The 24,190-nt window shown below is 41.8% G+C and overlaps 1 protein-coding gene and 1 non-coding gene across 3 annotated transcripts in view; one reads left to right on the top strand and one right to left on the bottom strand.

The window, feature by feature from the left end:
• The first annotated feature begins 528 nt into the window (after positions 1–528).
• The window catches only part of STON1 (stonin 1), a 54,777-nt gene continuing 31,115 nt past the window's right edge, over positions 529–24,190 (top strand). The window contains exon 1 of one of the 2 annotated variants that reach the window (XM_070572712.1): positions 529–753. The gene's annotated coding sequence lies outside the window, so the exon portion shown is untranslated. The remainder of the gene's footprint in view (positions 754–24,190) is intronic. The other variant, XM_070572713.1, reaches the window with a different exon arrangement.
• LOC139075881 (U6atac minor spliceosomal RNA) lies at positions 10,758–10,883 on the bottom strand. Its single transcript, XR_011526793.1, has one exon. It is a non-coding gene; the product is annotated as a U6atac minor spliceosomal RNA (small nuclear RNA).

The following is a 24,190-nucleotide window of genomic DNA, read 5'->3' as shown; positions in this document are numbered from 1 at the left end:
CCATCTTTACCTTTCATCTTACTCTGCGACCAGGGCTGGGCCCACCTGAAGGGAAGGAGGAGGCACTCAAGAGAGGCTTCAGAAGTAATTCTTTAGTTCTCCTAATCACAAGAGAAAACAGAACAAAAAAACTCAATGAAATAATAGGGAAAGCCAGACCACAAAGTCCATGTCTGTGTGTGGGTGGTCCCCCCATCATCCCACCACCCAGATCTGCGGCAACAAGGTCCTACGGGGTGCTGGGTGGCTTCAGACCTGTCAAGGGTTCCAGCCACCTGCTTCCAGGGGGCATCCAAACTTAACTCACATAATGCACCCCTCCCTCCCCCCACTCCCCCCCCCCCCCCACACACACAACTTTTGCTAGAGGGAGTATCTTCTCCCCTATTAGTGGCTGGAGACTCAGGGTAAGGAAGATAAGGCAGAGGGAAGAGAAGGGAGAATCAGACACCAGAAAAACTTTGGGGCATCCAGGGCCAGAAAGGAGGAGGAGAGAAGGGGGAGCCGGCAGGGGACGGAGCAGGGGGTGGGGCAGGTTCGGGAGAGTGTGGAGTGGCCACCCCTTCCCCGCCCCTCCACTCTGGTCGGCTCGGCTCTGGCCCTCCCTCTCCTTCCCCTCCTCCTTCCCCCTCCTCTCCCCTCTCTCTCTCCCTCCTCCTGCTGTTTCTCCTCCTGGTGTGGATGGCGGCGGCCAGAGTCGGAGCCCCAGCCGCGCCGCTCGTGAGTGACCAGCTGCAGGGGACAGTCGGGGAGGTATGGGGAGCCCTCTGTCCAGGGTGGGGCCGCCCCCAGTTCTCTGGGAAAGTTTGCGGGCGGGAGCGCGGGCGCCCCGGGACGCGGGCATCTCCACGGGCGCCCCGTGCGCTGTGCCCCATCTCCCCACACCCGCCCTCGCTCCCCCCAGAGGTGCCCGGGCCTGCAAGGGGCAGGGGTGGGCCCTGACGGGGCTTCCCCTCCGCATCTCAGCTATGGGGCTGCCGCTGTGATCTGGGCCGGCTCTAAAGAGAAAGAAAACTCAAACAGCAAAGAAAAGAATGTAAACTCAGTTCCGAGGGCAGCGGCCGGGGGCTCATACAAACCCGCGCTCTGTCCCGGCCTCCCCGTCCTGGGTCACCAGCCTCCGGCCTTCATCCCTCCCTTGGGGGCTGTGGTCCTCCTATCCCCAGGACTCTCACTTTCTTTCCTCTTGGCTGCTGTTATTCGTGCTGCGACCACCCCTTCCCCTGCTTTCCCGGAGAGGCGCGTGTCTCCCGGGCTCCCGCCACAGTTGATGTTTCCAGCGTGGTGTCCCCCCTCCAGCCCGAGAAGGTGATGACCCAGGCCAAGGAGCCAGAACCGCAGAGACATCCACACTTGCCCAACATTTACTGCACGAATGACATTCACTGGGATTTGGTGTTGGGTCCCCTGGACCCACGAATCGTACCTTGTGGGTCCTAGGAGAAATTAAAATATATTCCTCTTTGGGATTTTACTGTTTCCTTTGGGCATCTTTTCTGACCTCCCCAACTATGCTTTCTTCCAAAAATAGTGATACTTCATGTAATTCGACTTTCTAATTCCGAAAGAAAAAGGAAAAAAAAGAAAATAAGAGGATAGATAAAAAGAGAGCTTGCTAAAAATACTGTGCAGAACCCGATCTTTGGAAAGTAGACTTCATGCCACACTTATCTGTTAGTGGGAGAGGAGAGTTCAGCATAGCTTGTTTTCAGACTACCCCAGACTGTTCCAGCCTCCCCCAAGCGAGAAGCTTTAAATTGCCTGACATAAACCGCAGTGTTTGTTGACCTTCCCAGCCTGGCATACTCCCTCTGCATTTCTCTCCGGCTCCCCCCCCCCCCCCGCCCCCCTCCCACTTTCTCATAAACAGGAGTTGTGAAAACAAGGCAATGGAAGAGACTAAAATGAGCAGGACCACAAAAGGGGGGAAAAAGCCTCACATTTTAATCCTGAGGCTGTTGCTTCAACTTGACTCTGATTGGGTGGAAGACTGTTTAGTTCATTTGTGTGGGGTTTTTTTTGTCGGTTCTCATTACGGTTGAATCAGTGTTTCCATGACAGGCTTTCTGGGTGCTTAGAAGGAGCTTGTTAATGCTCAGATGGGTCTGGACAGAGCAAGTCTGGAATCTGGAGATTTTTTTTTTCAGGGATTGATCTGGGTCGATGTTGGAAACCTTGCCTGCTCGCTCAGAACTGGAGATGGGGTGGTGAGCTGGGCTTTGCTTCCCATGACACAGAAGGCAAGGCTTTCCTAAGGAGTGAGCTGTGTGAGCAGGATCTTAAGGGGTGTTGAACTTTTATTGTTTTTAGGGAGAGCACACTTCTCAAGAACTTTAGCTATTCCCATTTCTATGCAAACAATAAATGTGGTTGTAACAAATGTATTCGATCAGGTTCTGAACAATCCATCAAAACAGGTCAAGGTATTGAACTATTTGTAAATAAAGATTTTTTTAAAAAATGAATTTCATTGGATATAAACTTTATTTTAAAAAGGATGTAATTCACTTTTCTCTGCTGAATCAGTTTGACAGATCCTCATTAGTATGAATTAGTAAGGTTTTACTGTGGTCTCAGAAGGTCATTGATAAGGAAGTCTTGTGACTTTCATTAAAAAAGAAAGCACTTAAGTTTTGAACTTGTTTGGCCCTGTTGCTTAGAAAAACAATGCACTCAGATAAAAATCTCCAGTCTCTTCCTCTTCCTGAGAATTTTTATAGTGTATTCAATGCCACAGAAGTCAACTTTATACTGTTTGGAGTGAAATTGTGTTTCTGCCTTGTTCAGCTTTTGCACCACCTCATGGAATCTTGTTAAACTGGGTCATTTGCCATCCTTCAGAGGGTTTGCTGTGCAGCCCCACAGAGGACGCTGGGTAGGTAATGAAGGCTAGCAATGTAGCCCCGACCTAAGGAGCAGATGGTCTGAATGGTGAGATGAAGCCTGCATCCCCAATTAGCCAATAGAAAGCAGCTAGTTATCATCTGGATGGGTTAGATGGGTTGGAAATACATGAAGTGTGGGGCCTGCATTGAGGATGGAGGGCAGGGGTCATTAAGAAGTAAAATAACCTTAAGGAATACGATGTGGCCTTTTCAAATCATGTTGTACAAGAATACCGAATTACATAGGACATGCTTAGGGTATGGTGTTAAATTTTAAAAGCAAGTTATGAAACAGAAAGCACTGTAATCTCACTCTGAAAATACGTCCAAAAGATATTGGAAATATATGCATCGAAATGGATGGTGGGATGATAGGTGCTTTTGATTTTCTGTGTGCTTGCCTGTATTTCTCGGCCTTTTTTTTTACACTAGCTCACATTTATTGAATATATAGCACATACATATGGTATTTCATTTTAAAACTCTTTGAGGGAAGTACTATTATTATTCTCATGATAAAAGATTCAGAAACTAGAATTAGAGGAGTAACTTGCCAAGGTCACATAACCAGTATGTGCTAGAATCCAATCTTGAATTCAGGTCAGTGGCCAAATGCATTGGCAGGATGAACTGGTTTAGTGGAGGTGAAAATAATCTGGGGACAGCTCTGGGAAAAAAAATGCCCAGATCCTGTACCACCATTTGGCCCCACAGGCAACCAGGCCCCCAGAGGTCACCTTATCCATCCTCTTCCTGGGATATACCTAAAGATCCCTAAAGATGGGCATTTCTAAAACACCTGATCATTCAAATAACAAGTCTTAAGCAGGAGGCTTTATCTCCTCTATTCTTCAAGGAGATTATTTCCGGAAGGCTGATGCGTCTAAATCACCTTCTTGTTGAAAAAAAATTGTAAGAGTCAAGGACTTCTTTCCCAAATTATCATACTCGGACTAAAGTCCCAGATCTTGTATCCATTTAACCACAGGAGAAATGTCTTTCTGGTCTCGGTGCCAGGAATAGTTCTTGTGAGCAACTTGTCTGTTTTGTCTTGTGGGTGCTGTGAATTCTTTAATTGACATTGCCTATTTCTTATTTGGCTAAAATGAAGCACAGAGCCAACTCAGTGGCCCACAGAAGTATATGGCACCCCACTCCTTTCGAGTTCATTTTTCTTCATGTCAATGTAAATTTAGTTGTTCTTTCATAAAAGAACTTTATGGTCTTTGGTAAACTTTAAAGTATTTGTATTCCTGAAAATGTCTTTATTTTGCTTTTACAAATGAGAATTTGACTGAGTGTGGAATGCTGTCACTACTTATGTGCCCTCAGTACTTGGAAGACACTACACCATTGTCTTCTTGCATCTATTTCTATTCCTAAGAGTATCAAGTTATCTTAGGCAAGTTACCTAATTTCTCTCAGTCTCCTTGTCTGTAAAATAGATAGTAGTATCCACCTCAAGGATAATTGTGAGGGGATAATATATGCAAAATGTTAGAATAGTGCCTACCATATAAGGAAGCACACAATAGTTGTTAGCTATTACAATTTTCTATTTTTTCAGAATTCCTTGGCTTGCCTGGATTTTACTAGGCCATATAAATGTTAATTTTTCTAGTGACACACCCACAAAAAAATCATGTTGGGATTTTTTATTGAAATTGCATTCAATTTATATTCCAGGAGAACTGACACCTTTACAATATTAGGTTTTCCCATCTTCTCTTTTTATTCAGGTGACTGATGAGTGGTGATTTCCCTTATAAATGTTTTACACAACTTTTGCTGTATTTATTTCCCGTAGGTTTTGTTGATATTTTAAATATCTTTTTTATTATATTTTCAAATTGGTTGTTTGCTAGCCCATAGAAACATTCCTGATTATTGAATTTTGATCTTGTACCTAGCATCCCAGCTGACTTATTAGTTCTAAGAGTCTGTATGTAGATATTCTTGAATTTTCTAGGTAGACAATCATAAAACAGTAATTTGTCTTTTCTTTGTCATTCCTTATGACTCATATCTTTTTCTTGTCTTATTGCATTGGGTAGACCCTCCAGTACAATATTCAGTAGTAACAGTGATGGTGGGCTTCCTTGTCTTCTTACTGTTTTCAATGAGTGCTCTTAAAGTTTCTCCATTAAGCATGAAGTTTGCTTAACGTTTCAGTAGATATTGTTTATTAAGAACTTTCCCTGAATATTTTTTAATGTTATAAATTTTATCATGCCTATTGATCTTATGTAATGCCTTAATGTTTTTATGTAAATTATGAGATCATATATTTTTCTTTCTTACTAATTATAATGTGATAAATAATATGAGTACATTTAATTATGTTGAGATATGCTTGCATATATATACATATATAGATATGCTCTTTTATTGTATGGGATATCATTTGCTAGTATTTTGTTTAGGATTTTTGCATATGTTCGTAAGTGAAACAATTGGTCTACAATTTTTTAAAAGAGATATTGTTTTTATATTGTTTGGTATCAAATTTATATTAGCCCCATAAAATAAGTTGGGCAGCTTTTATTTTTCTTAAATAGTTCATAGGAGATAAAGACTATCTGTTTGTCAAAAGTTTGGAAAAATTCATTGTAAAATCATCTGAATTGCTTATACAGGGTTTGTGTATGAAGTTTTTGGCAATTCAGTTTCATTAATGATTATTGATGAATTTAGGTTTTCTATTTCTTTCTGATCCAGTTTTGATAATTTGTTTAGATGATGCATTTCATGTATTATCAGATTTATTAGCATAAATTTATTCATAATTTTATTTTATGGTCTTTATACATATTGAGTATATCTTAAGTTATGTTCCTGTTTTCATTCTTAATATTGTTTGTGTCACCTCTTTTTTCTTAATTAATGTGGAGGTCTACTTAGTCTTTTCATATAAACAACTTCTTTCTTATCTATACTTTTTGGTTTTCATTTCTTTTTTTCCTCTTTATATTATTTCTTCTTTCCACTTCTAGCTACTTGAGTTGACACCTAGCTTATTTATTGTTTTTCAATAAATGCATTTTAGGCCTATAAAGTTACCTTTAAGTACTGCTTTAGCCACATCATACAAGTTTTGATATGTGTACTTTCATTATCACTTGGCTTTAAATATTTTATACTTCTGTTTTTTCTCTTTTAACCCATGGATTTATTTAATATTCCATTTTCAATTTTTTTTTTTTTAGATTTTATGTTTTTCCTTTTTCTTCCCAAAGCCCCCCAGTACATAGTTGTATATTCTTCATTGTGGGTCCTTCTAGTTGTGGCATGTGGGATGCTGCCACCTCAGCGTGGTTTGATGAGCAGTGCCATGTCCACGCCCAGGATTAGAACCAACAAAACACTGGGCCGCCTCCAGCAGAGCGTGCGAACTTAACCACTCGGCCACGGGGCCAGCCCCTCCATTTTCTTTTTTTTTTTTTTTTAAATTTTTTAATTTTTTATTGAGTTAATGATAGGTTACAATCTTGTGTGATTTCAGTTGTACATTAATGTTTGTCATTCGTGTTGTAGGTGCACCACTTCAGCCTTTGTGCCCGCCCCCCACCCCACCTTTCCCCTGGTATCCACTAAACTGTTCTTAGTCCACATTTTTAAATTCCTCATATGAGTGGAGTCATTCACAGATTATCCTTCTCTAGCTGGCTTATTTCACTTAACATAATTCCCTCAAGGTCCATCCATGTTATTGCAAATGGAATGATTTTGTTCTCTTTTGCAGCTGAGTAGTATTCCATTGTATATATGTACCACATCTTCTTTATCCATTCGTTTGTTGATGGGCACTTAGGTTGTTTCCATGTCTTGGCTATTGTAAATAATGCTGCAATAAACATTGGGGTACATAGGACTTTTGGGATTGCTGACTTCAAGCTCTTTGGATAAATACCCAGTAGTGGGATGGCTGGATCGTATGGTAGTTCTATTTTTAATTTTTTGAGGAATCTCCATACTGTTTTCCATAGTGGCTGCACCAGTTTGCATTCCCACCAGCAGTGTATGAGGGTTCCTTTTTCTCCACAACCTCTCCAACATTTGTTACTATTAGTTTTAGATATTTTTGTCATTCTAATGGGTGGAGGGTGATATCTTAGTGTAGTTTTGATTTGCATTTCCCTGATGATCAGCGATGATGAGCATCTTTTCATGTGCCTATTGGCCATCCGTATATCTTCTTTGGAGAAATGTCTGTTCATGTCTCCAGCCCATTTTTTGATTGGGTTGTTTGATTTTTTGTTGTTGAGTTGTGAGAGTTCTTTATATATTATGGATATTAAGCCTTTGTCAGATATATGACTTGCAAATATTTTTTCCCAGTTAGTGGGTTGTTTTTTTGTTTCAATCCTGTTTTCATTTGCCTTGAAGAAGCTCTTTAGTCTGAGGAAGTCCCATTTGTTTATTCTTTCTATTGTTTCCCTTCTCTGAGAAGGCATGGTGTCCGAAAAGATCCTTTTAATACTGATGTCAAAGAGTGTACTGCTTACGTTTTCTTCGAGAAGCCTTATTGTTTCAGGTCTCACCTTTAGGTCTTTGATCCATTTTGAGTTTATTTTGGTGAATGGTGAAAAAGAATGGTCAATTTTCATTCTTTTACATGTGGCTTTCCAGTTTTCCCAGCACCATTTGTTGAAAAGACTTTCTTTTCTCCATTGTATGCCCTCAGCTCCTTTGTCAAAGATAAGCTGTCCATAGATGTGTGGTTTTATTTCTGGGCTTTCAATTCTGTTCCATTGATCTGTGCACCTGTTTTTGTACCAGTACCATGCTGTTTTGATTACTGTAGCTTTGTAGTATGTTTTGAAGTCAGGGATTGTGATGCCTCCTGTTTTGTTCTTTTTTCTCAGGATTGCTTTAGAAATTCGGGGTCTTTTGTTGCCCCATATGAATTTTAGGATTCTTTGTTCTAATTCTGTAAAGAATGTCATTGGGATTCTGATTGGGATGGCGCTGAATCTGTAGATTGCTTTAGGTAGAACGGACATTTTAACTATGTTTATTCTTCCAATCCATGTACATGGAATGTGTTTCCATCTCCTTATGTCGTCATCCAATTCTCTCAGAAAGGCCTTGTAATTTTCATTATATAGGTCCTTCACTTCCTTAGTTAAGTTTACCCCAAGGTATTTTATTCTTTTTGTTGTGATTGTGAATGGTATTGTGTTCTTGAGTTCTTTTTCTGTTAGTTTGTTATTAGAATATAGAAATGCTACTGATTTATGCAAATTGATTTTATACCCTGCAACTTTGCTGTAGTTGTTGATTACTTCTAAGAGTTTTCCAATGGATTCTTTGGGGTTTTCTATATATAAGATCATGTCGTCTGCAAACAGCAAGAGTTTCACTTCTTCCCTCCCTATTTGGATTCCTTTTATTCCTTTTTCTTGCCTGATTGCTCTGGCCAGGACTTCCAGTACTATGTTGAATAACAGTGGTGGTAGAGGGCATCCTTGTCTTGTTCCTGTTTTCAGGGGGATGGCGTTCAGTTTTTGCCCATTGAGTATGATGTTGGCTATGGGTTTGTCATATATGGCCTTTATTATGTTGAGGTAATTTCCTTCTATCCCCATTTTGTTAAGAGTTTTTATCATAAATCACTGTTGGATCTTGTCAAATGCTTTCTCTGCATCTATTGAGATGATCACGTGGTTTTTATTCCTCAGTTTGTTGATGTGGTGTATCACGTTGATTGATTTGCGGATGTTGAACCATCCCTGTGTCCCTGGTATGAATCCCACCTGATCCTGATGTATGATCCTTTTGATGAATTGCTGAATTCTGGTTGCCAAAATTTTGTTTAGAATTTTTGCACCTATGTTCATCAGTGATATTGGCCTGTAGTTCTCTTTTTTCATGGTGTCCTTGTCAGGTTTTGGTATCAGCGTGATGTTGGCCTCATAGAATGTGTTAGGAAGTGTTCCATCTTCCCTAATTTTTTGGAATAGCTTGAAAAGGATAGGTATTAAATCCTCACTGAAAGTTTGGTAGAATTCCCCAGGAAAGCTATCTGGTCCTGGGGTTTTATTCTTTGGGATGTTTTTGATTGCTGTTTTAATCTCTTTCCTTGTGATTGGTCTGTTCAAATTGTCTGCCTCTTCTTGAGTGAGCTTTGGGAGATTGTAGGAGTCCAAGAATTTATCCATTTCCTCTAGGTTATCCGTTCTGTTGGCATATAGTTTTTCGTAGTATTCCCTTATAATCCGTTGTATTTCTGCAGAGTCTGTTGTTATTTCTCCTCTTTCATTTCTGATTTTGTTTATTTGAGCTTTCTCCCTTTTTTCCTTTGTAAGTCTGGTTAGTGGTTTGTCAATTTTATTTATCTTCTCAAAAAAACCAGCTCTTTGTTTCATTGATCCTTTCTACTGCCTTTTTCGTTTCAATAGTATTTATTTCTGCTCTGATTTTTATTACTTCTCTTCTTCTGTTGACTTTGGGCTTTATTTGTTCTTTTTTCTCTAGTTCAGTTAGGTGTACTTTAAGGTTGCTTATTTGGGATTTTTCTTGTTTGTTAAGATGTGCCTGTATTGCGATGAATTTTCCTCTTAATACAGCTTTTGCTGTATCCCATATGAGTTGGTATGGCATGCTATCATTTTCATTTGTTTCCAGGTATTTTTTGATTTCTTCTTTAATTTCTTCAATGACCCATTGCTTGTTCAGTAGCGTGTTGTTTAGTCTCCACATCTTTGTGCCTTTCTCAGCTTTTTTCTTGTAATTAATTTCTAGCCTTATAGCATTATGATCGGAGAAGATGCTTGTTATTATTTCAATTTTTTAAAATTTGTAGAGGCTTGCCTTGTTTCCCAATATATGGTCTATCCTTGAGAATGTTCCATGTGCACTTGAGAAGAATGTGTATTCAGCTCTTTCAGGGTGAAGTGATCTATATATGTCTATTAAGTCAATTGTTTTAGTTTTTCATTTAGCTCCACTATTTCCTTGTTGATTTTCTGTCTGGATGATCTGTCCATTGATGTGAGTGGGGTGTTGAGGTCCCCTACTATTATTGTGTTGTTTTTAACATCTTCCTTTAGGTCTGTTAATAGTTGCTTTATGGATCTTGGTGCTCCTGTGTTGGGTGCATAGATATTTATAAGTGTTATTTCTTCTTGATGAAGTGTCCCTTTGATCATTATATATTGTCCCTCTGTGTCTCTCTTTACCTGTCTTATTTTGAAATCCACTTTGTCTAATATAAGAATTGCAACACCTGCCTTTTTTTTCTTGCTGTTAGCTTGAAGTATTGTCCTCCACCCCCTCACCCTGAGCCTGTGTCTGTCCTTGGGGCTGAGGTGTGTTTCTTAGAGGCAACAAATTGTTGGATCTTGTTCTTTAATCCATTTTGCCACTCTGTGTCTTTTTATTGGAGAGTTCAATCCGTTTACATTGAGAGTGATTATTGATGCATGTGGACTTAATGCTGTCAATCTTTCCTGCGTTTCTTTTCCTGTGTGCTTTAGCCTACCCATTGAATACTGCAATTTCTTATGCTGGGTTTCTTAGATTTTTCCTTATTTATGATTTGTGACTCTGTTCTGTATTTTATTTTAGTGTCTACCCTGAAGTTTGTATTTAGAATCTTGTATATAATATAGTCTATTCTCTGGTGGTCTCTTACTTACTTGGCCAATACTGATTTAGACCCTTTGCTCTTCCCCTCCTAAATAATTATTTTCATTTCTTATTCCAACTCGTGTTATGAATTTGTAGTTAGAGTGATAAGATCGTCCTTGCTTTGGTAGTTTCCTTACCTTTACCCTAATGCTATAGTTGAATATTTGCTATCCTGTTCTGGTTCTATCCATTGGTCTCCCTAGTCTGTGGATTGTGACCCCTTTCTCCCTTGTTTCTTTTTAAAAACAGTGGTTAGATGCCACGAAGTAGGTGGCAATGCCTTAACCGTATGTGTGTTGTCAGGCCCGAGGGCCTCTTCCATCCTTTTCAAGGGGAGTGCTAACCTTCTGTCCTTTCATACAACACCCAGCCCCTCCATTTTCAACTTTTTTAAAAAAACATTTTTTTACTTTGCTTAAAGTATTCAAATTTTGGTGCATTATGGAAACACAGCATGGTCTGTATAATAGCAATTCTTTGTTAGGACTTCCTTTGTGTCCAATTTTCCCAAATATTTCATATGTGCTTTATAAGAAAAATATATTTGCTACTTGATGGATGCAGAATTCTATATCAATCTAACAGGTCAAACTTATTGTGTTTTTCAAATTTCTCATATTCTTGATTTTTTTGCCCACTCTGAGTTCACTTCAGTTTCTGGGAAAGGAATAATAGAATCGTCTGTGATTGTGGATTTGTCAATTTCTTCTTCTAACACATGAGTGTTTATGCAAGTTCATGACTGTTATTTCATCTCGGTGGATTTATTATGTATGTCTGTCCTCTTTTATTTCTATTAATGCCTTTGGCCTAAATTGTGTTTTGTCTGATATTAATATTGCTATACCTACTCCTCTTGTTTACTATTTTCCTTGTATGTCTGTATATCCTTTTATGTTAACTTCTCTGTATCATTTTGCTCTAAATGTGAATCTTAGAAACAGCATTTATATATAGCTTCATTTTCATTATAACCTGAAAATCTGTCATTTCAATAGTTTAAACTTTTACATTCTTTGTAATTGTATGTATATATTTGACATCTTTCTGCCATTTTAAGTTCTTATATTTCTTATTTACTTATTTTTCCATTTTTTTGTTACTTCTTTTGTTTCTCTTTTCACTGTTTTCTTTAGATCAAGTTTTGTATATTCATATTTTTTTCTGTCAACTGTTTTGAAAGATATAAATTCTATTTGTATTCTTTTAGTTGTTATCCTTAAATTTTTAAATGTGTATTCATTTAACAAAGTCTGAAGTTAATCAATGTCTTTATTTTCCTCTCAACAATGCAGTGGCCTTAGATGGCTTTAAATCTAATCTGCCCTTTTCCCCACCTTCCTGGTAATTGTGGTCTAGTGGTTTAGTCTCACATTGTGTATAATCCTCCCCTCACCCCAGCAATTAGTCATTATTATTATTTCTACTTTTATTTCTTCTTTTTACAGTCAAAACTTATTTAACTTTACCAGTTTCTTGTCTCAACATTGCCTCTTGTATACCATTCCTTACTTCTATGTTCATTTTCTTCATACTGATCATTTTTTCACTGAAGGTCTGGAGTTGTCTCAATTTTATGGGTATTTTTGGTTTTCTTTTGTTTTGAAAATGTCTATTTCATGTCACTTTTGAAAGAGAATTTATCAAGGTATAGAATTCTAAGTAGAATTCTTCCCTCAGCATTTTGTAAGATATTATTCTACTGTCTTCTTGCCTCAGCTGTTACTTATGAGAAATCTCTTCAGTCTGTCATTCTTTTGTAGGTAATCTGTTTTCTTTGTGAGACTTTGTCTCATTTTTTTTGTCTTTCATGTTCTGCCTTTTCATTATATGTCCAGGGGTAGTCTATTTCTATATATTCTACTTGGGATTCAGTGTCTGCCTTTAATCGGAAGACTCATCTCTGTTTTCTTATCTAAAGGTTTCTCAGTTGATTTCTCTACAAATTTTAAAATAATTACTGAGCACTTACCACGTGTCAGGAATGCTTCTAGGTGCTAGAGATATAGGAATGAACATAAGAGACAAAAGCCTTTGCCCTCATATTGAGTCCCTCACACTTTCTATTCTCTATTACAACACCCTTTAGGGAAATATTGAACCTTCTTATTTTATCTTCTGTGTCTTCTACGTCTGAGATTTCTCTTTCTTATTATATATCTTTTTCTCTCTCAATTGTATTCTTAGTGATTTTTTCACTTCTGTTTTCCAATTTATTAATTTTTCTTCACCTGGATTTAATCTACTATTCAACCCATCCACTGATTTCTTCTTTTTAATTTAATATAATTTTTTATTTCTAGAATTTCTATTTGGTACTTGATATCTTCCTTTTTTAAAATATGTTTCTTTGCCTTATAATTTCTAATCCTTTTTGTGTCTCTTTCATTTTAAATATATTTTTAGATTTGTTATCTCCACTTTTGACTTTTCTTTATCATGATTCATTTCCTCTTGTGTTTTACCTCTTCATCAGGTGCTGTTTTCCATAGAAATCCTGTCTACTTCAAATTGTTAGCACATCCTTATGAAGCAATTTCACAGTTGCTTCTGCTGGTAATCTTTGGGCTTTACTCATTCCAAACTAGCCTTTGTGTTAATTTCTTGGCATATAGTCCCTGTATGACCTGAAAGTATGCATTTAAACCTTGTTCCTGTGTTGTGGCACAAGCCCAAATTTCACATTTTTTAAATCACTCATTTTCTACTCCTTGCCAAAGCAGATGACGAGCTTTCTTGCAGTTGACTCAGATTGGCAAATTCTGTTCCTCTGTACCTGTTTCACCTGTGAAGCAGCCTTTTATGACCTCCAGCTTTATGTAAGAGCTTCATTAACAGCTCCTGGCATAAGGTGACCATCACCCGGACTCCCCTCACTGCATGCATATCATTAAAATCTCAGCCTCCAGCCATTCAGGTCTCTAACTAGTCTGGATTTTCCATCAGCCCCTTGGCTTCAGCTCCCACTCATTGATCTAACTTTAATTCCCCTCTTTATTTCTGCTACCCGGAGATTTCTATTGTATCTATGTTTTATATAATGTTTTTGTTATATTTTTGTTCATGTTTTGAAGTGTTTGGATTGGAAAGGGTAATTTCTGTGTTGACCAATCCACCATATTGACTGAAGATTTTAACTAATTTTAAAGTTTATTTTATTTTGTTGTATGTAAAGTAGAATACAAGTAAGTAGATGCATATACATTAGTCCCTGGATCTGAAATACACTGCTGCTGAGTGAGGCAGCAGAGAAGGGGCCCTGAAAGTACTGAGTGCTAACACCCCCATCACAGGGCAACTCTCCACCTTGGTGAGGTGTGTTGCTCCCTATCTGGCCGCACGTTCTCAGTCCAGAAGAGATCTGAATTTCCCAAACACACTGTTCCAGTCCCCAAATGCTGTCCTTTCAATTCTCAGTAGTCGACTAAAACCTTCTCATGATCAACCAATGTGCTAGTTCACATCCATGTAGAAAGGAAAAGACTCTGTGGAGAGGTTCCTGTTCCCTTTGGTCATGGCGATGATGTTCTCTCTCTGTTGGGCACGTGTGTTCCTTGTGACTAACAGTGCAGAGAGGTTTACACTGAATGGCTGATTCTTTACCTGTGGCTGACAGCATCTCTGGGAATGTTGATCAGTATTGCCAGAGCCTGTTTATAATGTTTAAAGAAATCTATGCAAACATATCTTTCCCATACTCTCCCAACAAACTCTATTCTTTTTTGGTTTAAGGAAACCAAACCAGCAATCACCCTTGGCCTTCTCCTCTGGCCCTCACATAAGCCCTATGTGATAATGGAAAAGAAATGGACTTTGGAGTCAGGCAGATCTGGGTTTGAAGCCAAGCTTTGCCACTAACTAGATGTGTGGCTGTCTTAGTGTGTTCAGGCTGTTATAACAAAGTACCATAGACTAGGTGGCTTATAAAGAACAGAAATTGATTTCTCACACTTCTGGAGGCTGGAAGTCCAAGATGAGGGTACCGGTGTGGTTCTGGTGAGGAGCCTCTTCTGGGTTGCAGATGGCTTGCTTCTCTCTGTGTGCTCACACTGTGGAAGGGATGAGCCACCCTCTGCAGCCTCTTTTTATAAGGGCACTAATCCCATTCCTGAGGGATCCACCTTCATGACCTAATCACCTCTTAAAGGCCCCACCTCCTAATACCATCACTTTGGGGGTTAGGATTTCAACATATGAATTTGGGGGGGACACACAAACATTCATGCAGTCGCCTTAGGCCAGTTATTTAACATCTCTGAGGCTAAATTTCATTCTCTATAAAACAGTAATAATAAAACTTACCTTAAAAAGTTGTTCTGAAGATTAAGTGAGATAACAGCAAATAATATGGACCAAGTTCTTGGCATATGTTAATACTCACAAATGTTAGTCTCCTTGCATCATCTCCCCTCCGCTGCTGTTTCTTTTAAATGAGGATTGTGTGTCTCTCTCTCTTTAATCAGAGAAACTTCTGGGGAGAGGCCATGGGTACACCTAATATCTTACTTTTTCTTGGTAATCAATTTAGATTTCTCTTGGATGAATTTCCTTAAAGCTTTCGACCACCATTTTGATTTTGCATCTGTATCAGCTCTTGGAGCCCTCCCGGCCTACTGATGGACCTTTCTATAGAATAACTATGTTGTTACTTAAGAATCATGCTCCTCTTAACCAGACATATCTCTTTGCCTTATTTGTTGGTGCTCCTGTCCCTTAAGAAGATAAAAACCCTTAATTTAATTATTGAAGCTAACATTTTAAATTCAAAGACCCCAGGGAGAGTATATAAAGAGTAAATAGAACTACTTTTGGCACTAGGTTTTCCCAGGCAGGATCATGAAGGCCCTGAGCAATAAAGGGGTGGTTGGGGGTAGGGAATTGACAAAGAAGAGGCCGCTATAGTGGGTAGAAGAAGTAAAGGTATTCCTTGAGGATTTCACAAGACCTAAAATCTGCCTATTGTACAACAATCGTTTATCTGGGCCCTGTGGAATCTCTACTTGGCCCAGAGCTTTTTGCAAGTGTCTTAGAAATAATAATGATGGCTATGACTGATCTTAAGCAGAGGAAAAGAGCATCATGAAAACAAGCATAATGGGAATTATGAATGTGCCTCCATATAAATATCTGTGATTCGGAGCATAAAAATAACTTTTCCATTGCAGTGCTAAGCCAAGAGTTTCATGGAGGCAGCATTGAGAAGCTAATTTAAAACAGCCGTGGCCCAGAAATTCCGAGAGGGGGTTGATACATTGGCCTCTGTTCATTGGCCCTTTGAACCTTGCTTTCCTAGCTCACGGTAACTCATATTCAGGACCTAGAAGATGGTAATTCATGCTACAAACCTTGCTTTTGTTGGCCTCAGTTTAGCGTTAATACAAACATAGAGAAATGCTTTAATCTCACATCTTTACAACCAAGAGCCTCCCCTAGGGCAGCTCCAGGCCTGTTGCTCGTTTGTGGCTTGGAGGAGAACCTGGTAAATTTTGTGAAAATCCCCGTGCGGCTGCTAGTCCTGGCTTCAGTGGAAGGTGCCTAGGTGGGGTCATTCTAAGTAGCGCACTGGCAATCAGGTTCTCCTGATTTTCAGAAAAATTATCTTGGGGCGAAAAACAGGTGATAAGGCTTTCCTGGGAACTGGATGATAATGTCAGATTCCTCCAGTTCCAAGAACGCTCAGACGTGCCTAGATGAGCATTTTTCCCTCATAAGCAAGGGAATTGTTATTTTAGGCTTCCGACCTCATCGTCTTTATCATTCATCTTTGACTATGAGCTCCCGGTGACGATGGCTCTGTACCACACGTGATGAGGTTTACCCAGCTTAAACAGCCCTCTGCTTGTCGGGATCTGCCTCCTCCCCACCCGCACATTCCTCTCTCCCGCCAGATGTTCCTGCTTAACTGCTCACACATGCCCATCCACATACGTACACCGGCTTTGGCCAGCCCCGGTGTAGGAACCCCGCTGCAGACTCCTCGGCTTGTGGCCTGCTTGTTGCCTGTCTGGCCAGAGGGGGTGCCTTTCCCCGGTTCGGTTCTCACAAGGGCACCGTATGGGCTTCAGCGGCACTCTGCCTCTAGAGACACCGAGACACGCAGAATCCCACTACCTGAGACCGCTGCTGGCTCCTGTATCGGTTTCCTAGTCCGTCTGTGCCCTGCAGCTTCCGTTCCTGTGGAGAACTGGTTCCTTTAACCCCTCTCCCCTTGGAACTTTTGTCTTTGTCTTGTTTCTGACTTGTTGCCTTGCTCGGGCTTGACTTATCCGTGCGCCCGGGATCCTGACCTTCCTTTGTTTAGGACTTCTCCACCCCACCCCCTTATGATACATGCAGCTCGTCCGTGCAGCCACCACTTGCTGAGCAGCTGCTCTGTTTGAGGCTCCTACACGTTACAGTTGGTCGCGATGCTACGGTGACCTCACTTTTCTGGTGCCACCAAGTCACCGTGGAGAATGATGGTGACGTCGTTCTGCAAAATTTTGGGGAACTTGCCCTCATCCCATGAGAGATGAACGTGAAAGACAATCTCTTCTCTCTTCTTATATTTCAGGCTTTAAAACTAAGTGTGCGTAGCCAGGAGCCGCCAGGTTCAACCCTGGTTTCTTTCCTGCCTTCCTGCCATAGCCTCCTATCTGGTTTCCCTCCCCTGGTCTCACCGCCTTCCAGTCCATTCTCCTCTGTCAGAGCTTTCTTCCTAAAATTCTGATCTGATCCTATTTATTGTCTCTCTAAATTCTTTCACTGAAACCTATTGCCTTTAGGATAAAGTCAAGCTCCTTAGCATGATACAGAGGGCTTCTGTACCTTAGTCACCTGTCTGCCTCTTTCACTGCATCACCCACATGAACTCCTGGCTCCAGCCAGGCCCATCTACCTGCAGAATCAGGCCCTCTCCTGCCTCCCTGTCTTGCACACACACACATACACACACTCACCACTCTCCAGTCTGTTCTGCCTGATCAATTGGTATCAGCCTTCAAGACACAGCTCAGACATCTGCTTTTCCTGAGGTCTTTTCAAAACACCAGGGCCATCAGCTTCATTTCCCCATCATAATTAGGAACACTCTCACCAATCTTAGTTACACATCTGGCTTTGGGTCCCCACAGTACCCTGCATTTGGCTTTATTCCATTAACAAAACATTTGAGAATTGTCCCTGCTAGACAGAGAATGTCCTGGGGTAATGGCCTGTGACTGTTTTTTACTTGCACCAGTGTGTAGCATAGTGTTCGGCTTCCCGGTTATCATTGTCGAGTGAATGAGTGTATGTATGAAAAAATTAATTCATACACACTGTGTATGCACATACACCAGGACGTAGGTCCCTATGGGAAGCTTACTTCAAATCTTATGAGTTTATTTACAAAGCACATAGTAGGTGCGTAGTGAATGTCTGTTGAGTCAAAGTAAAAATGAATGCTGACACACAAAAACCATGGAAAATTTACTGCAAAGTGTACTGAGAGCCACAATGTAGCCTTCCTTCCTCTTAACAGCAGTGGAAAGAATGTGGGACTGGAAAATCAAAGGCTAGAGTTTATGTTCATCTTCTTGGCTCTGTTACCTGAGTGAGTCATTTTACTTCTTTGTGCTTCTATTTCCTCATCTGTCAAATGAGGTGTTACAAAATATATTTAATGCCTACTGAACATTCTAGATTCAATCTTCATTATAAGACCTACAATCAAATGCCCAGCTGCTTTCCATTAAGTGGCATGAATTTAGGACTCTAATTTCTTGCCCTCATTATGGAGCATGTTCCTGACAAGCCCTCAGCACAAGGCGGAGCAGCAGAGCTGGGACCAAGAGATGGACCAGAGTTTGCCCAAAGTGGGGCAGGAGGCTGAGACCTAGTTGTAAAGCAAATACAGTGCTAAAAAGGCATGGCCAGGATGAGACGCCCTGAGCAAGGCAAGGGCTGCGGTCAGCATCCCATGGCAGTCTGAGGTCAAAATTGGCAGGAGATAACCAGGAAAGCAGCATTGAAGGGGGCTGGCTGGTGCCCTTTAAGGGGTATGCTGAAAACACAGCCCCTTCTCAGGCCAGTCTGTGGGAAGAACCAGTGCAAGTCATTAAGACCAGCTGTCCTCAGTTGTCTGAAGGAGAAGTAGGTGGAAAAGTGTTTAGACTTAGTCTTTGTTCCCCTACAGCATAGACGGAAGCCAGGAGGTTAATTTGGGGTTAATCAGAGGGAGAAGAGTCTAATCCTGTCCAAACAATAATGAGATGAACTCACTTATCAAGTAATGAGGTCTCCGTTACTGGAGGAGTTTACGCAGCTGCTGGATAATTCCTCCTCAGCGATGAGGTATTAGAGATCCTTCAGTTGTGAGTTGGACTAAATAATGTTTAAAGTGTTTTTCTGATTCTAAGAGAGGCTTTGCTTCTCATGTCCTCCCTAAATCTTGGTTAGGGAAACACTTTCAGATTTCGTAGCCCTTCCTTTTGTCACGCCATCTCAGCACACCCCACTGTGCTGGGGACGAGCCTATGGGAACTCCTTAGTCTTTGAATGTCTCCCTTAAAGTGGAGCACCTGGATTGGACCTCGAGTGCCAGAATGCGGCCTGGCCAGGGCCTCTCTAGGAACATGGCACAATTTTTACAGGTAGTGGACCTATTAATTTCTCATCAGTCTTCTGGCTCTGAGCTGAGCTATGAGAGTAAATGGCAGTGAGTCTCGGCTTCTTCTGGGATGTGTTCATGCCACTGCAGGTGATGGACAGACTTCGCTTCCTTCCATCCACTTTTCTTCACTGGAATTGAGCTTCAGATGTCTCTGTGCTAAATCTTCTACTCTAGACACTGACTCTCAGGCTTTGGGGATACTTTCTGTCCTGGGAACTTCCGTGGCATTCCATCCTTGCCTTCTCACATTTCACTCCAAATGCTTTCTCTCTCTTTTGTTTTGATTTTGTTTTTTTCCCATTTCATTTTTCGTTTTCATCTCTTCTTTCTTAACTCTCCTTGCCCACTGAATACTACAACATTTCTACTTGTGCAATGTTTTTATTTTCAAATTCTTTGCCCTCCTGGTATCCTGGTGACTAGGAATGTGGGTGGCTTGTCAGCTGCATTGTGCAGATGAAGAAAAATGCCCAGAGAGGTTAAATGAGGTACTTAATTTACTGGCAGAGCCAATGAGGCCAGACCCTCGCTTCCTGACTTCCGTCCCAGCCTCTGTCCCGGAGATCACACTGCATTTGCTCATAGTCCCGAAGTCACAAAGAGCATCAAGCTCTTCTCTGTGTGTGTGGTCATTGTACCAAAAGAATTTACCCAGGGAGCATCTCAGGCCTCTAGAGACTCATAGTCTGAGACTGCCCTGAAATAACGTAACAAGAGAAACAAGAGCAAAAGAGCTGTGGAGTGCTAAGTATTTTTCAAAGAAGGTTTCAAGTCCATTACCTTTTGTGATGCTCCCCAAAGCCCTTTGAGGTGGAAGAGCCTGTGTGAGCCTCATTTTTCAGGTGAAGGTCATGGGTAGAGTCCAGGCCTGAGGTTGGGGAAGGAGGCCCTGAGCAGACATTGCTGGCTCCTGGCCCACAAATCTTCCGTGTGGGTGTGCTTCAGGAAAACCAGGAAAAGGGAACAAATTATTTCCCTCTGGTACCAAAGGCCGTGGAGACCCTGGAGGCAGACCTAGGGTTCTGGGTCTGGCAGTTGGCTGAGAAGCAGCCTCATGCCATGTTTGGAGGTGGGAGCTGCGCCAGAGGCAGGGGGTCAGGCTCTGACTCTGGAGATCAGGCTGACTCCAGCCTAGTGGGCCGGAAGAACGTAAGGCCAGATGGGAGGAAGAGTGCAGGCTGGGGAGTTGGTTGTTAAGACATAGGGGAGCTGGGCTCAGCCTCCTGAGCAGAGAAGTGGCCTTCTAGGATCTGGTAGATATTCTAGCTGGGAATTCTGAAGTGTGGAGAGGGACCTGCTCTCACTAAATGTGAGTTTTGATGTAATCTTCGGTTATTCAGCCATTTATTTAGCAGGTATCAGCAAGCATCTACTGAACATAAGTAAATCTCTGACATATTTGTAGTTTTTCTTATGAGGACCTCATATATATGTGTGTACGTGTGTGTGTATCTCTCTCTCTCTATAAACTCACATATGTTTGTTCTTATTAATGCACCTAATGAAACCATGGGACTACATAGTATTTTCCTCCATTTATGGATTAGGAAACTGAGGCCCAAAGAGGGTAATTGGTTTGTTCAAAGTCCCACAGTTACTTAGAAGCTGAGCTAAGTCCCAAATCCTTGTTTTCTGAGTTCTTTGACAAATGCTTTCCACATGGTAAGCACTTCCTGACCTACACGGTGTATGCTTTGAAGAGAAATAGAGACAAACACCTTTGGAGTTATTATTAAGGTTTTGCTTTATCTTTAGAGGCTGGGAAACCTGAATGCAGAGTTGAGATGCAACTTGAGTCCTTTTTGTTAAGCTCCCAAGCGGACATTTGTATGGTTGGCATTCGCTCTTTAAGTCAACCAGGAACAAGTCCTCTTCTTAGATTTGGAATTTGCATCTGTGCTCTGGTGCATCCTGACCTGTGTCGGGCACCCTGGTTATGTGGTCAAGTGGAGCAGTGCAGCAGGAAGAATAGGTTCTGTTTCCTTGGTAAAGTGGTCATGGGTGAGCTGGGGTCATAGTGCAACCAACCTGGGTCCTCCTGCAGTAAAGAAAGATCACTGTCCCAAAGCTCTCAGGGCTTGAATATGCAACTCAGCTCACAGCTCAAGTCCTCTTCCCTACCCTCCATGGCCTGTGCTATGACCAAGGGCCAAGCACCTCTAAGCCCTGCCCTGCCCCTGTAACAGGCATATGAGGCTCTGCCACCCTGAGCCCTGGGAATTGGGTCCAACAAGCTGAACCAGGCTGATCCCTGAGAGGCCTCATGCTATTGGCTCAGCCTGGTGCCTGACATGCCTTTCGTAATCGGGCCTCTTCGCCTCCAGATGGTGAAGCCCTGCTCCTGGTGGCTGCCTACATCTAGGTCGGTACTTCAATGGAGATCCTGAGCCTCCTGGGAAGCCTGGGCCTGGCTGTCAGAATGTCCTGCTGCTGCCTTCTTTCTTTTCCAGCCAGAAGCAGCTGCTCTCCTGTGCTTTCCCTGGCACAGTTCTTACCCTACATGGAGTCTGTAAGAAACTCTGGGATGAGTCAGAACCTGGCTTCAGTGTCAAGAACATTTTTCACTAGTTCACCAAACATTTATTGGGCCTATTCTCCTGTACCAGGGCAGGGAACCCAGGCATGAATAAGATCCTGTCCGTCCCTGTCCTGGGGTTGCTTCCAGCCTAGAATGGAGAACCAGGAGACACCCAGCCTGCTGTGACATGTGCTGCTGGGAGCTCCAACCTGGATTCCCAGCCAGTCACCTACCCTGAGGTTTAATGCCCAAGTGCCCTGTGCTGGCAAGATTACGAGCTTTATAAATTAAACTGGTAAAAAAGGATTGAGCCAAATATAAAGCCATGGTCTAAGCTATAACACTTGAAAAAATTGCTTTTTGTGTGACTTTAGTTTTAGATTACGATATAAGAAAAATAAGGCAAAATAGATGACTGTAAAAAAAAAAAAAAGAGTCTGCCAGACTCTCCAGGTCCCGACATCTGCCTTGGGAGCCTTTCTCTGCTGTCCCCGGGCTGCTTTGCCCACCACTCCAATTATCTATTGCTGCCGAGCCACCACTCCAAAACATAGAAGTTTTTATTGACAGATGAATGGATAAACAAAATGTGGTATATGCATACAATGGAATATTTTTCAGCCTTAAAAAGGAATGAAATTTTGCACATGCTTCAACATAGATGAACCTTGGCAACAATCTACTAACTGAAATAAGCCAGTCACATAAAGGGCAAATATTGTATGATTCCACTTACATGAGGGACTTGGAGTAGTCGATTCATAGAGGCCAAAAGTAGAATGGTAGTTGCCAGGGGTTGGGGTGGGGGAATGGAGAGTTAGTGTTTAATGGGTACAGAGTTCCAGTTTGGGAAGATGAAAGAGTTTTGGAGATGGAGAGTGGTGATGCTTGTACAATATGTGAATGTACTTGATACCACTGAACTGTACACTTAAAAACGGTTAAGGTAAATTTTATGTTTATGTCTATTTTACCACAAACAAAAATGTAGAGGCTTCAGCCACAATTTAATATTTTCTCTCCTGGTTCCGTGGGTTGACTGCGCTCCACTGGGGGGTTCTTGCTTAGAGTCTTTCATGTAGTTGTAGTTGGATGGCGACTGGGGCTGGAATCACTGAAGGATCGAGTGGCTGGATGTCCAAGATCGTGCCTCGGTGTGGCTCCTCCGTCCAGCAGAGAAGCTGGATGGAGAAGCCATAGCTTGGGCTTCTTATGTGGTAGCTCAGGGCTCTGACAAGCAGGAGATGGCAGCTTCTGGGCCTATTCAGTTAAGGTTTATGCCCGGAATTGTCACAGTGCCACTTCTGCCACATTTTCAGAACAGTGACAGGGCCTACCCAGATTCAAGGGGAGGGGAAATAGAGCCCCTTTCTCAATGGAGGAGGAACAAGGTGACATTTCAGAAGAGCATGAGATGGTTGTGGCCATCTTTGGAAAACTTCCAGCCTGAAGCATGGTGGCAGGAGTCCTAAAGAGTTTAGGCAGGAAGGGGTCCTCGGGGAGACACATACTTTTCTGCAGACCCCTTTTTAGGAGAATTGATCTTCATAAATTGTTAGAGCTTGAAGGACCCTTGGAAACCGCTTGCCAGCAGTGCCTTGTTTTAACTTACAGAGCCAGAGAGAAGCAGAACTGGAACAAAACCTCCCAAACCTGGGCCTCCTGGCTCCCAGTCTTGGCAAATGGCTGTGGGGACCTCACCCAGAGGGATCTCTGTGTGCTGTGAACAGTTGTATGAAGGTCTGGTGGAGAGATGGGTGTGTCGAGGGAGCAGAGCCCTGGGGAGTGTCCAGTGGAGACCTGCCAGCATCTTAGAGGCTGGGCGAGCCCCTTCTGTGCTGGGCTGCATCTATTGGGAGCTTGTGGGCCTCACTGGGCAGCGCTATGCAGAGGCACCTGGGGTGCTTCATGAGGAGCCTGAGAGTTACTCATTGAAATGGGGGCTCAGTCGAGATGAAGGAGGTCAGTGCCACCGGCTCAAGCGCCCAGGTTGAGACTTAGAGATCCGTAAGTTTAAACATAAGCTAATGCCCATTGCTGAGAATGTCATTCAGCAAATCCATTCATTCAGATCCACTTACACATTTCTGATCAGACTTTGCTCTAGGGCAAAATTCTTGGTTAAAGCCTTTAGTGGCCTTGGAAATGCAATGAAATTCATAAGCATTTTGCAAGCACTCCTGTGGGCTGACACAAATATTATTTTTGTGTATGATATCTGTATTTGAGACTAAGACCCCAAGTAAAGTTTGTCATTTGTAATTGGTTTGTACATAGGACCTTAATAAATGATTTTTAAAATCTTTCCCTATTCTTGGAATTGCTCAAGTTGTCACTTCTTTTACACATGTACAGTCATGGAAGACCCAGAAGTGGAGAGGATTGAAGCAGACATGCTTTCATTCTCTGTAAGTCAGGAGTTCCTGCCTGTGTATTCACAGTGATGTGGACATTTCCAGGTGAGCTGCATGGTCAGCAAGAGCCTAGGACTGGCCATAGATGAACCAAAATGCATTTGTCTTT

This window comes from Equus przewalskii, chromosome 14, assembly GCF_037783145.1.
Source record: "Equus przewalskii isolate Varuska chromosome 14, EquPr2, whole genome shotgun sequence".
Taxonomy (NCBI): Eukaryota; Metazoa; Chordata; class Mammalia; order Perissodactyla; family Equidae; genus Equus; species Equus przewalskii.
The sequence above is the reverse complement of the archived record's forward strand: the minus strand, read 5'-3'. Positions and strand labels throughout refer to the sequence as shown.